The 13,570-nt window shown below is 46.1% G+C and overlaps 1 protein-coding gene and 1 non-coding gene across 2 annotated transcripts in view; both read right to left on the bottom strand.

Moving 5' to 3' along the window:
* The window catches only part of LOC127585524 (somatostatin receptor type 5-like), a 46,333-nt gene that overhangs the window by 12,041 nt on the left and 20,722 nt on the right, over positions 1-13,570 (bottom strand). The window lies entirely within an intron of this gene.
* Positions 8,645-8,769, bottom strand: LOC127585744 (U8 small nucleolar RNA). The gene has a single exon (XR_007958582.1). It is a non-coding gene; the product is annotated as a U8 small nucleolar RNA (small nucleolar RNA).

Here is a 13,570-nt window from a genome sequence, read left to right as displayed (position 1 = left end):
GGTGGGTGCTCCAGTTTCCTCCCACATCCCAAAAATGAGTAGTTGTCAAAACAAGCTGTCCGTAGGTGAACTGGCCGCTGTAAATTGCCCCCAGTGTGTGTGGGTGAGGGGGTGGAATCTAGGGGGAGTTGATGGGACTGTGGGGAGATAGCTTACAGGGAAAATTAGTGGGTCATTGGGATTGTTCTGTGAGCCAGCATAGATTCGATGGGCTGAATGACCTCCGTCACTGTCGTACTGAAATTTGCAGTATTCAATTTTTTATTTCTGAAACAGTTTTTCAGTTTTAATTCCACTCATTAAAGCCTTAAGTTGGAATGAAGCAAAACCGCATTGCGGCAAATTAGTTTGAAGGTTGAAGATTAACCTACACAGATTGATGATGGATTTAGTAGACAGATGCCCACAGGGTCTCTGGACTACTGAGACAGGCTACCAATGTGCCCACTGACTTGGCAGGGTCAGTCAGTGTATAGAACATAGAACAGTACAGCACAATATAGGCCCTTCAACCCACAACATTGTGCCGACTTTTAAACCTCGCCAAAGACTATCTAACCCCTTCCTCCCACATATCCCTCTATTTTAAATTCCTCCATATGCTTACCTAGCAATCTCTTGAATTTGACCAATGTACCTGCCTCCACCGCCACCCCAGGCAGCACGTTCCATACCCCAACCACTCTCAGGGTAAAATACCTTCCTCTGATATCTCCCTTGAACTTCCCACCCATTACTTTAAAGCCATGTCCTCTTGTATTGAGCATTGGTGCCCTGGGAAAGAGGCGCTGGCTGTCCACTCTATCTATTCCTCTTAATATTTTGTACACCTCTATCATGTCTCCTCTCATCCTCCTTTTCTCCAAAGAGTAAAGCCTGAGCTCCCTTAGTCTCTCCTCATAATGCATACTCTCCAAACCAGGCAGCATCTGTTGTGAGAAATCCACATGGCTGTCATGTGACAGTAATGACACTGACCCCCGCTGACCGGAGGACAGCGTTGCTCCTCTGATCGGAAGTGATACTACTGTCAATCAAGGTGCAGCTCCACCCACCCCTCAGGTGTGGGAGTACCTTTTGCCTCCGAACTTGCCTGAACACTCTGAACTTGCCTGACCAGTACCCTTTGTCTCTGAACCTGCCTGACCATTGGCTGTGGCAGGAACCTTTGTCTTGGACTCCCACACCATTGGCTCATTTAAAGCACAACAGTGAGGTTCCACCCAGCCTCCCAGCACCATAAAAAAGGCTGCAATCCAATAGCCCTCCCTCTTTTGACGACCCCAGGAGTAGTGAGACAACGATGCAGAGATCATTGGTAAGAGTGCATCACCACATGGTCAGGGAGAGTTTCACTCAGACTCAGGGAGCGTTAAGGGCCAATGCTAGTGTGGGACGGGCATTGAAGTGTTATATCCTGAAGTTGCACATTGGTTTTGTGTGCTTGTGTGTATCAGTGTGTGTGTGTGTGAGTGCATTTTACCCCAGTTGTGCTTTCCCTCTCGTGTTCGTGGTATCCTGTGCGTGAGTGAGCGTGTGTCTGTTCCCATCCATTCTGTCCCATGTTTGCCTTTGTGATTAAACTAGTTTTGGTCTACAAAGCTCGTGTTCAGAGTCCTTGATCCTTAAGACAGTAAAGAACGATTTCACACAACAGCATGCTGGTAAATCTCCTCTGCACCCTCTCCAACGCTTCCACATCCTTCCTATAATAAGGAGACCAGAACTGGATACAGTACTCTAAGTGTGGTCTAACCAGAGTTTTATAGAGCTGCATCGTTATCTCACGGCTCTTAAACTCGATCTCTCGACTTTTGAAAGCTAACACCCCATAAGCTTTCTTAACTACCCTATCTACCTGTGAGGCAACTTTCATCTTGCCACACTTGGCTGCATCCTTTGAAGGACACACTGAGTCTGTCCTGATGGATTTGCCAGGTTGTTTCCGATACATTTCTATCCTGTTCTGTGTGTGAATCTTTACTGGCATATTTCAGGTGGGCTTATAGGATCCCCAAAGCACGTGGACAGTGTCAAACTGAAGGGTGCCCTGCATTATGTAATTTGTAATTGGTTTATTATTGTTAAATGTACCGAGATACAGTGAAAGGCTTTTGTTTGAATGCCATCCAGCTAGATCATTCCACACATGTACGTCCAGGAAAAGGGAAAAGAAGGAAAACATAATGTTACAGAGAAAGAGCAGTGCAGGTAGACGGATAAAGTGCAAGGGCCATGACGAGGCAGATTGAGAGACCAAGATTTCATCTTTAGCATAAGAGACCTGTTCAAACATTGCGTTTAAGAGGGGTTCAGTAACAATGGCATGGTGCTAAACTGGAGTCCTGGCCTAATTATCCAGAGACATCCAGAAACACAGCAGATGGAGAATTTAAATTCAAGTAATTGGAATAAAAATCAATTATCCAATAAATGACCGGATTGCTATAAAAACCCATCTGGTTCACTAATGTCCTTCAGAGAAGGGAATCTGGACTACATATCATAGAGCCAGACAGCACGGAAACAGGCCCTTCGGCCCAACTGGTCCACGTCAACCAGGATTCTCATCTATGCTGGTCCCATTTACCTGCATTTTGCTCATATCCCTCTAAATCTTTCCTATCCGTGTACCTGTCCAAGTACCTTTTAAATGTTGTTAATGTACCTGCCTCAACCACTTTCTCTGGCAGCTCATTCCCCATACATACCACCCTTTGTGGTATGTAGTACCCTTCCAGATACTGACTATTCTCTGGGTGAAAAAGTTGCCCCTCAGGTTCCCATTAAATCTCTCCCCTCTCACCTTAAACCTATGCCCTTGATTCCCCAGCCCTGGGAAAAAGACTGAGTGCATTCACCCTATCTATGCCCCTCATGATTTCATACACCTCTATAAGATCACCCCTCATTCTCCTACACTCCAATGAAAGAAATCCCAACCTGCTCAACCTCTCTGCATAACTCAGTCCCTCGAGTCCCAGCAACTTCCTCATAAATCTCCTCTGCACCTCTTTCCAGCTTAATGGCATCTTTCCTGCAGCAGGGTAACCAAAACTGTACACAGTACTCCAAGTGTGGCCTCACCAGCCTCTTGTACAACTGCAACATAACGTCCCAACTTCTATACTCATTGCCCTGACTGATGAAGGCCAGTATGTCAAACACTTCCTTCACCACCTTGTCTACCTGCGATTCCACTTTCAGGGAACCTTGTACTCCTAGGTCCCTCTCTTCTACAACGATGTGACTCCGGGCCCACAAGTTCGTGACTGATTCACGACCACCCTCTGAAATGACTTGGTAAGACACATAGTTCAAGGAAGGAACAATACCCTACCTATTGATGTCTGTCGTTTCACAGCTAATCTCTATATCCAACAGAACTACAGGTTTACTTGCAAAAGATCATGTGTGTAACTTGCAATGCTTTTAAGACTTTCTGCAAACTGAAAGTTCCATCCCATCCGTGAAACTGTTACATTGCTCGAGAAGCAATTTGAGAGGGGAGAGATTTAATAGGGATCTGAGGGGCAACCTTTCACCCAGAGGGTGGTTTGTATATGGAATGAGCTGGTATGGAAGTGGTTGAGGCAGGTACATTGACAACACCTGGACAGGTACATGTATAGGAAAGGTTTAGAGATTTATGGGCCAAATGTGGGCAAAGAGGACTAACTTAGATGGGAATCTTGGTCGCCATGGACCAGTTGGGCTGAAGGGCCTGTTTCTGTGCTGTATGACTCCATGACTCTGGGGCGGTTATGGTAGCGTAGCAGTTAGCGTAACGTTATTACAGCGCCAGCTACCCAGGTTCAATTCCGGCCGCTGTCTGTAAGGAGTTTGTATGTTCTCCCCGTGTCTGCGTGGGTTTCCTCCGGGTGCTCCGGTTTCTGCCCACATTCCAAAGACGTACGGGTTAGGAAGTTGTTATGTTATGTTGGCGCTGGACGAGTGGCGAAACTTGCGGGCTGCCCCCCAGCACATTCTCAGTAACACAAAAAGACGCATTTCACTGTGCGTTTCGATGTACATGTGACTAATAAATAAATATCTTAATATCTGGTGAAGCAGATGCACAAGATGGCTCTGCTGTCCAATGGGATCACAATACAAGCACACACATAGATACAGAGAAAACAGTAAGCTCTATGCTTAAAGATAATTTATAAAACAGGGTGTAAAGTAAGTTCAGGAGAAGGCCACTCATTCCTTTGGCGCACACTGCCATTTAATAAGATCAAAGCCCACCTGATTGTATCTGCAACTCAGCATTCCCATTTGTTTCTGGTAAGTTTTTACCCCTTGTTTATCAGGAACCTAGCTCCCTCTGCCTTAGAAAATTCCAAAGCTCTGCTTCCACTGCCTTTTGAGCGAGAGAGGCTTCTAAAGTTTCTGCCCCGAAACTTGTTAGTCTTCCAGCACAGAGAGATGTCCGTAAGGAAATGCTGCCGGCTGGCACAGTCCAGGCTGCAGGAGTACATGAAGCTCAGTGCAGCCAATGCAAGGGCTCTTTGGGGATGAACCACACTTTAGGGTCCTTCTGCTACTGGACATTGAGAGGCTGAGTCTGGTGGGGAAGCCCCTCGAACAACAGAAGGATGTCTCACCCCAGGAAGCCACATGAGAGGCAATGGTGCTACGTACAACTAACACATCAATGTGCAGAACCAGCAACACTAAATGTACAGCCAAATGACACTAAGAACGTAAAGAGCTTTGTAGTGAATTTATTCTTTTGTATCTATTCTTTTTATTCTGAATAAAGTTCATTTTTGAAATAAACAATGAAATACAAGTAATCTATCCATATATACAGGGTGCAGAAGAGGTTTACCAGCATGCTGCCTGGATTAGAGGGCGTATGCTATAAGGAGAGGTTGGACAAACTTGGGTTGTTTTCTCTGGAGAAGCAGAAACTGGAGGAGATAAGAAGATTACGAGAAGTATAGACAGAGTAGACAGCCGGTATCTTTTTCCCCAAGTTCCAAATGTCTAGTAGACCGCATGCATTTAAGATGAAGGTGTGGGGGGGGGGGGGGGGGGGGGGTGAAGTTCAAAGGAGATGTGAAAGAGGCAAGTTTTTGTTTTATTTTTACACAGAGCGGTGGGAGCCGGGGTGATGGTGGCGGCAGATACAATAGGAAGCGTTTAAGAGGCTTTAGATAGGCACATGAATGTGCAGAGAATGGAGGGATATGGACTTGTGTAGGCAGAAGGGACGTTTAGTTAGTCATTTAATTACTAGTTTAATTAGTTCAGCACAACGTTGTGGGCTGAAGGGCCTGTTCCTGTGCTGTACTGGTCTATTTATACATTCAGTGAACAACAGCTGTAAGTTGAGTCCAACAGTTGGCGGTCTTCCCGGCCTATTTGGTGTCTAATTAAATTTTGGACTGTTTGGTTCTAGTTTTGAACTCAAGGCAAAGAGTGCAGAGGAAGTTGTCCAGGATGTTGCCTGGATTGGAGGCCTTTAGTTATGGAGAGAGATTGGACAGGCTGGGACTGTTTTCCCCGGAGCGAAGGAGGCTGAGGGAGCACCTGATGGAGATATATAAGATTATAATTATAGATAAGATAGAAAATCAGAATCTTTTTCCCGTGGTAAAACAAGAGGGCATAGGTTTAAGCTAAGAGTTTTAAAGGAGATGAGTGGTTGATACCTAGAACTCACTGCCAGAGGTGGTGGAATCTGATACAATTACAATGACTAAGAGACACTTAAACAGGCACTTGAATCTGCAAGGTCACAAGGTAGATCTTCTCATCGTATAAGGGGACCGTTCAATAGTGGGATAGAAGCGTCCTTAAGCCTGGTGGTACGTGCCCTCAGGCTTCTCTATCTTCTACCTGATGGAAGAGGACAGAATGACCTGGGTGTGGGGGCGGGGGGGGGTCTTTAATTATGCTGGCTGCTTCGCCAAGGCAGCGAGAGGTAAAGACAGGGTCCAAGGAGGGGAGGCTGGTTTCCGTGACATGCTGGGCTGTGTCCACAACTCTCTGCAGTTTCTTGCGGTCCTGAGCAGAGCAGTTGCCATACCAAGCCGTGATGCATCCAGATAGGATGCTTTCTATGGTGCGTCGATAAAAGTTAGTGTCAAAGGGGACAAACCGAATTTCTTTAGCCTCCTGAGGAAGTAGAGGTGCTGGTGAGCTTTCTTGGCCGTGGCATCTATGTGATTTGACCAGGACAGGCTGTTGGTGATGTTCACTCCCAGGAACTTGAAGCTCTCAACCCTCTCGAGTCCGATAGCAGTGGGGAAGAAGCTGTTCCTGAGTCTGGACGTCCGGGCTTTCAAGCTCCTGCATCTTCTCCCAGAAGGCAGAAGAGAGAAAAGGGCATGGCCGGGTTGGCAGGTATCCTTGATGATACCGTCAGCCTTCCTGAAGCAACGCACGGTGAAGATGGACAGGATGGGAGGAAGTGACAAGCCTGTGACGGACTGGGCAGTGTTCACCTCCTGCAGGCTCCGTCGGTCCAGAGCAGAGCAGTTGCCATCCCAGGCTGGATACAGCCCATCAGGGTACTCGGTGTTAATTAGCACTCAAAAGTCCAACTGTTATTGCTTTCAGCCAACAGACTGTACAAAGCCACATCCTCATTATCCGAATCCAAACTTCAAAATCCTTTTACTGTTGATAATTTGAATTTCCAGTTGAAATTATTTTTGAAGTCATAGTCATGCAGCATGGAAAAAGGCCATTCGGTCCACAATGTCCATGTCGACCTGTGGGCACCGATCCATCCATCCATATTAATCCCATCTTGGCCCATTTGTTGCCTGTCTTCACCTTGGAAAGAAACACTTGCCTGCTGCGCACTGACAAAGCCGTGGCGAACAAAGCCCTCTGCAGTGGTTTAGTGCCACTGGCTTTGCTGCAGCTCTCCAACATGGACTGCAGTGATACAAGTCGCATGCAATGGGGTGGAACTGTCAGCGTTCCTGGCTGCCATTTCCATTGAAATGACAACTCCACTGGCAGGTTTGAACATCAGGTTTTGTAAGATCAACACCTCTGATTGAGTTTATTAATCTACAAGTCCAAACACAAGCAAAGTACAATCTAAAAAGACACCAAAATAACAATTCAAGGACAAGTTCTTTAATGAAACACCCTTCTCACTCATTGTCTCAGGCTGCTTTTGGCTGCTTGTCGCAAACTAATAGCTTTCAGCTGTTTATTACAGTTTTGGATTATAGTAATCTCCCAGTTTCTGCACTGCATTATTCTGGATATCTTTTGACTTATAAGGTATGAAAAGATTTGCCAAGTCCATTATTAAGCTTCTGGCACAATTTCTGTCAGAAGCATTGCCTTTTTATGCTTTGTGTTACATCACTTTGGGCTGTCAAGTCTCTAACCTCCTCCAGGACATTGCTTGCTTCAAAGAACCAAGTTATGAACTTGATATAGAAGCGAATGGTTCCTTATAGGGAGACCACAGTCAGTGTGTATTGGTAGTAACATCTCCTCCTCGCTGACCAACAGGGACACCTCAAGGACGTGTTTAGCCCACTGCTCTACTCTCTCTGCACTCATGACTGTGTGGCTAGACACAGCTCAAACATCATTGATAAATTCGCCCATGACACCACTATTGTTGGCAGAATCTCAGATGGCAATGAGGAGAATGTACAGGAGTGAGGTAGATCAGCTGGTCGAGTGGTGTCACAACAACAACCTCACACTCAACGTTAGCGACACCAAGGAATTGATTGTGGACAGAAAGGGGAAGTCAGGAGAACACACATCAGTCCTCACTGAGGGATCAGCGGTGGAAAGGGTGAGCTGCTTCAAGTTCCTGGGCGTCAACATCTTGGAGGATCTATCCTGGGACCAACACATTGGTGAAATTATGAAGCAGGCATGCCAGTGGCTTTACTTCATTAGGAGCTGGAGGAGATTCAGATTCACCACTCTTTACAGATTTCTATAGATGCATGGTGGAGAGCATTCTGACTGGTACCATCACCACCTGGTGTGGATGCTCCCATGTGCAGGATCGCAAGAGGCTGCAGAGAGTTGTAGACTCAGCCAGCTCCATCACGGCACAAGCCTCCCTGCCATTGAGGACATCAACAGGCGGTGCCTCAAGAAGGGAGCATCCATCACTAAGGACCCTCACCATCCCGGATACACCCTCTTTTTGTTACTACCATGGGGAGTACAGGAGCCCGAAGACATACAGTCAACGATTCAGAAACACCTTCTTCCCCTCCACCGTCAGATTTCTGAACAGCTCATGGACCTCGTTTATAAATCTGACTCTAACCGCTCTCCCACTGCTCTCATTAGTCTATACACAAAGCTATCTCGGCAACTAAATCCCCACACAGCAGGACACGGACCAGAAACGTCAACAGTTCCTTTTCCTGCCACACAGACTGCTCCAACTGCTGAGTTCCTCCAGCCGTCCGCATTCATTCTCTCCAGTAATTATAACACTGCTCACCACCAAGAGAATGTAAACAGAAAACTAAGAACAACAACGTACAAACCCAGATAACAGCTGGCAATAAAAACCAGAAACCCAGCTAAACTAATACACAACTACTTAAAGTCATCCACCCCATTAACCAATATAACCCCGACTCAAACTAAGGCGCACACACACCACTAATAAAAAGCCATTGCCAGTAGTATCAGAATGGTCCTGGGGTGTTGCTAGTTCCCCAGGGTGGGAGTTAGTTAATCACTGACTCATTAAAACCATTCATCATTTTCTGCTGCTAAATGGCAACAGGTAAGGATATACCTTACTGATAATAGCGATTACCCTCGGCCGATCAACACCAACAACTAGCCACACACATTTAGGTCAGGGTAGGCAAGATATAAATGCTATCGTTTACAATACTCTGCAGTGGTTCTCCACATCGATCCACAAAAACAGCTCACAGATTTTCCAACATGCTTGATTACAAACAGTTTTATTCCGCGTCCAAAGAGCCCATAATGCCTTGCATGTGATTTGAATGCGTCAAAGGGGGGCGCGTCCACCCTTTCCGTCAGAGTCTATGGGCGGGGCTATTAGTCCAAGTCTGCAAACTCTTTTCAACTAGTCTCTAAGTGACAGCATCAACTGTTCCCTGAATTTTCTGGTTTTATTTCAGATTTCTAGCCTCTGCAGTTTTTTTAATTGATTGTTCATGCCAAATTCAACCAGTTGGGGTTCTGGTACACATTCTGGACTCGTTTGCATTAGAGCAGGGATGGTTAGAAGGGGATTTCATATTCAAAATTGAAAGCTTAAAGGAAAAAAACATTTTTTTTGCCTAAGATTCATTAACCAAAGGATTTAAAGCAACTAGCAAGTAATCCAGAGGTAAACTATTGAGCAGATTATCACAGAACAGTTCAATTCCGGCCGCTGTCTGCAAGGAGTTTGTACGTTCTCCCCGTGTCTGTGTGGGTTTCCTCTGGGTGCTCCAGTTTCCTCCCACATTCCAAAGACGTACGGGTTAGGAAGTTGTGGGCATGCTATGTTGGTGCTGGAAGCATGGCGACACTTGTGGGCTGCCCCCAGAACATGCTACGCAAAAGATGTATTTCACTGTGTGTTTCGATTTACATGTGACTAATCTTAATCTTATTAAGCATCAAGATATTATGATCCAGAAAGTATGGAAAGTTGGGTGAACAGAAATTCCCATTTGGATTTCATCTTAGAATACCAACATTTAAGAGACATTTAGACAGGCACACGAAAAGGCAGGGAATGGACGTATACTGACCATGTACAGGCAGATGGGATTCGTTTTGGTTGGCATCATGGTCTGCACAGACACTGTGGGCCGAAGGGCCTGATATAGATGGGCTGGTTGAGTGGTGTCACAACAACCACCTTGCACTTAACGTCAGCAAGACCAAGGAATCGATTGTGGACTTCAGGAAGGGGAAGTCGGGAGAACACACACCAGTCCTCACTGAGGGGTCAGCGGTGGGAAGGGTGAGCAGCTTCACGTTCCTGGGCAACAACATCTCAGAGGATTTATCCTGGGCCCAACACATTGATGCAATCAGAAAGAAGGCACACCAGCGGCTCTTCATTAAGAGTTTGAGGAGATTTGGTCTGTCACCAAAGACTTGCAAATTTCTATAGATGTACAGTAGAGAGCATTCTGACTGGGTGCATCACCACCTGGTATGGAAGTTCCAATGTGCAGGATCAAAAGAGGCTGCAGAGGGTTGTAGACTCAGCCAGCTCCGTCACAGGCACAACCCTCCCCGCCATCGAGGACATCTTCAAGACGCGGTGCCTCAAGAAGGTGGCATGAATCATTAAGGTTCCTCACCATCCACGGCATGCCTTCTTCTCATTACTACCATCGGGGAGGAGGTACAGGAGCCTGAAGACCCACACTAAACAATTCAGGCACAATTTCTTCCCCTGCATCATCAGATTTCTGAATGGTCCATGAACTCTTGAACTCTACCTCGTTATTCCTCTTTTGAACTATTTTATTTACTTTTTTTGGTAACAAAGTTATTTTTACGTCTTGCACTGTACTGCTGCCGCAAAACATCAGATTTCACAATGTATGTCAGTGATAATAAACCTGATTCTGATTCAGTTCCTTTGCTGAACTGTTCAATGTTCTAGGAATAAACGGCCACTTCCTGTGCATACTGCTCTATGACACTAAAACAGTTTAAAAAGTTAGGGAGTTGACTAACTGTGGCATCTTGCAGCCTCTGGAAACAGATGTGGGAGCCACCTCCACAGACAGTGGAGTGGAGTGTATATTGGTATACATATAATGGTGGTACGTTTTTAGTGCGTATATACTGGTGCTGTGTATTTTGGTGTGTGTATATTGGTGGTGCGTATTTTGGTGGTCCAAATATGGAACGAGTTGCCAGAAGAATAAGAGGTGGGTACAACTACTACATTTAAAATACATGGAGCCTCATGGGCAGTTACATGGATGGGAAAGGTTTTGGGGAATCTGGACCAAATGCAGGCAAATAGGACTAACTCAGGTGGACAATTTGGTTGGCATGGACCAGTTGGGCTGAAGGGCCTGTTTCCCTGCTGTATGACTCCATGACTCTCTGTGGGGCCGTCTCCATGAACGTTTGATCATTTGATCCTCAAGGATAAGCAGAATTATCTCCCAATTCCTGCCCACTGCTGATTACAATATGGATTCAAGACCCGAGTCTGAGACTGGGAAATGTGAAATTGCACATTGTAGCAGGAAAAACAAAATAGAAACATTAATTCTAAACAGTGAGAGATTGCCAAGCTCCGAGATGCAGAGGGACCTGAGTGTCCCGGTGCAAGGTGCACAAAAGGCTAGTATGTGGGTCCAGCAAGTAATCAGGGAACTAACCAGATACAGTGGACAGGCCGGGACTGTTTTCCCTGGAGCGAAGGAGCCTGAGGGGATGACTTTATAGAGATTTATAAAATCATAAGGGGTATAGATAAGGTGGATAGTCAGTCTTTTTCCCAGGGTATGGGAGTCTAGAACTAGAGGGCATGGGTTCTTGAGTCCTGAAGAAGGGTCCTGACCCGAAACGTTGACCGCCTGCTTTTCTCCACAGATGCTGCCTGGCCTGCTGAGTTCCTCCAGCATCATCGTGTTTTTCCTTTGAACTTACCCCCTCTCACCTTAAATGCGTGCCCTCTAGTATTAGACATTTCGACCCCACGAAAAATATACCAGCTGTCTACATCTATGCCTCGCATAATCTGATAAACTTCTATCAGGTCTCCTCTCAGCTCTGCAGCTCCAGAGAAAACAACCCAAATGTACACAGATGTTCAAAGGTGTGTTGCCAGAGATGTGAGTTGAACAGCTGCCGTGCCGGTGATGCTCAATGATTAGAGAACGTAGTCCATTTTGTATCACATCATGGGATGTCTGAAAATGTTTTACACCTAATTAATTGCGTTTTAATTGAAGTGTTCTCACTGTTCCGGCACAGGAAAAGAGAGAACAAACATAACAAGCTGCCATAAATATCAAATGTGATACCGGTCAGATAAGCTGCTGTTTATTGAGGAATAAAGATCACCAGGATACCAAGAACTACTCCTCCTCTTAGTCAGTAAGGTGCCAGGACATATTTTGTGTCTACATTTGATCTTGGTCTAACAGTCATCTGAAAGAATGCACCTCCAACCCTGCAGCACTCCCTCGGTACTGCACCAAAGTATCAGCCCAGGGTTTTGTGCCTGAATCTCTGAATGGGACGAACTCATAACTGATGTAGGGTTTCGACCCGAAACGTCGACGCTTCCCTTCTTTCCACAGATGCTGCTCGACCCGCTGAGTTCTTCCAGCAGATTGTTTGTTGGACCCACAACTGTCTGACTCGAGGACCGCAGTACGGCTCACTGTCTGTTGTGGGATCATGCACAACATGTTCTCCCTAAGTGCTCCGGTTTCCTCCCACAAACCAAAGAAGTGCGAGTTGGTAGGTTAAATGACCACTGTAAGTTGCCCCTAGTGTGTAGAATCTGGAGAGGGGGATGTTGATGGGGAATGTGGGAAGAATAAAATTGGATTCATGTAAGGTCAGTGTAAATGGGTGTGTGATGGTCAGCAGGAACTCAGTTGACCGAAGGGCCTGTTTCTGTGCTGTATGTCTCTACGACAAACTTCAAGTTTCACCCAGTTGCCAAGGGTTACAAGAGATAGTGTCCAAGATGATGAGGCATAGATCGAGTGGACAGTCAGAGACTTTTTCCCAGGGCGACAATGGCTAACACGAGGGAACATAATTTTAAGGTGATTGGAGGAAAATAAGGGGGATGTCAGGGGTAAGTTTTTTTTACACAGAGAGTGGTGGGTGCATGGAATGCACTGCTGGCAAGGTTGTGGACACAGATACATTAGGGACATTTAAGAGACTCTTAAATAGATACATGAATGATAGAGAAATGGGGGGCTATGTGGGAGGGAAGGGTTAGATAGATCTTAGAGCAGGATAAAATGTCAGTGCAACACTGTGGGCCAAAGGGCCTGTACTGTGCTGTAGTGTTCTATGTTCTATATGTTGATTACAGTGTATAGGAGGGTTTCAGTGAATTCAGAAGTAATGTCAAGGAACTGAGGTCAAAAACAGAATTCATGGTATTAGATACAGAAGAGCCTGGTGGACGGATTCCCCCTGCTTCTCGATCTCCACTTACTGATTCAGTGCCAGTGTTTCCCCGTCCGTGACTCACGAGGCAGAGGGAGGAGATTACAGGCAACAGGGAGAGACTGGGGAAAGTGGGAAGAAAAATGGAGCACATCGGATCACTCAACCAACATCTCAGAAAGAAAATCCGTCAGGACACTCTCACACGGAGTGGGACTTGAACTCACGGCTGTCGGAGTCTCTGAGCCACAGCTGACAACAGATGTGAGCCACATCTGGGTTCTCTGCAGCCAGCTCACTCTGAGATCTTCCAGGCCATAGGCTCCAACTTGGCAAACACGGGGGCAATGTCTGGCGGTTCTGTGGGGCTTCGAGTCTCACCAACCCAGAGGTTTCTCCAAAACCCTTGGAGCCCTGGAAATTTTCACAAACTTCCAGCTTTAATCCGGAGAGTCCTGGATCTTTCGAGGGC

This window comes from Pristis pectinata, chromosome 33 (genome assembly GCF_009764475.1).
Source record: "Pristis pectinata isolate sPriPec2 chromosome 33, sPriPec2.1.pri, whole genome shotgun sequence".
Lineage (NCBI taxonomy): Eukaryota > Metazoa > Chordata > Chondrichthyes > Rhinopristiformes > Pristidae > Pristis > Pristis pectinata.
The sequence above is the reverse complement of the archived record's forward strand: the minus strand, read 5'-3'. Positions and strand labels throughout refer to the sequence as shown.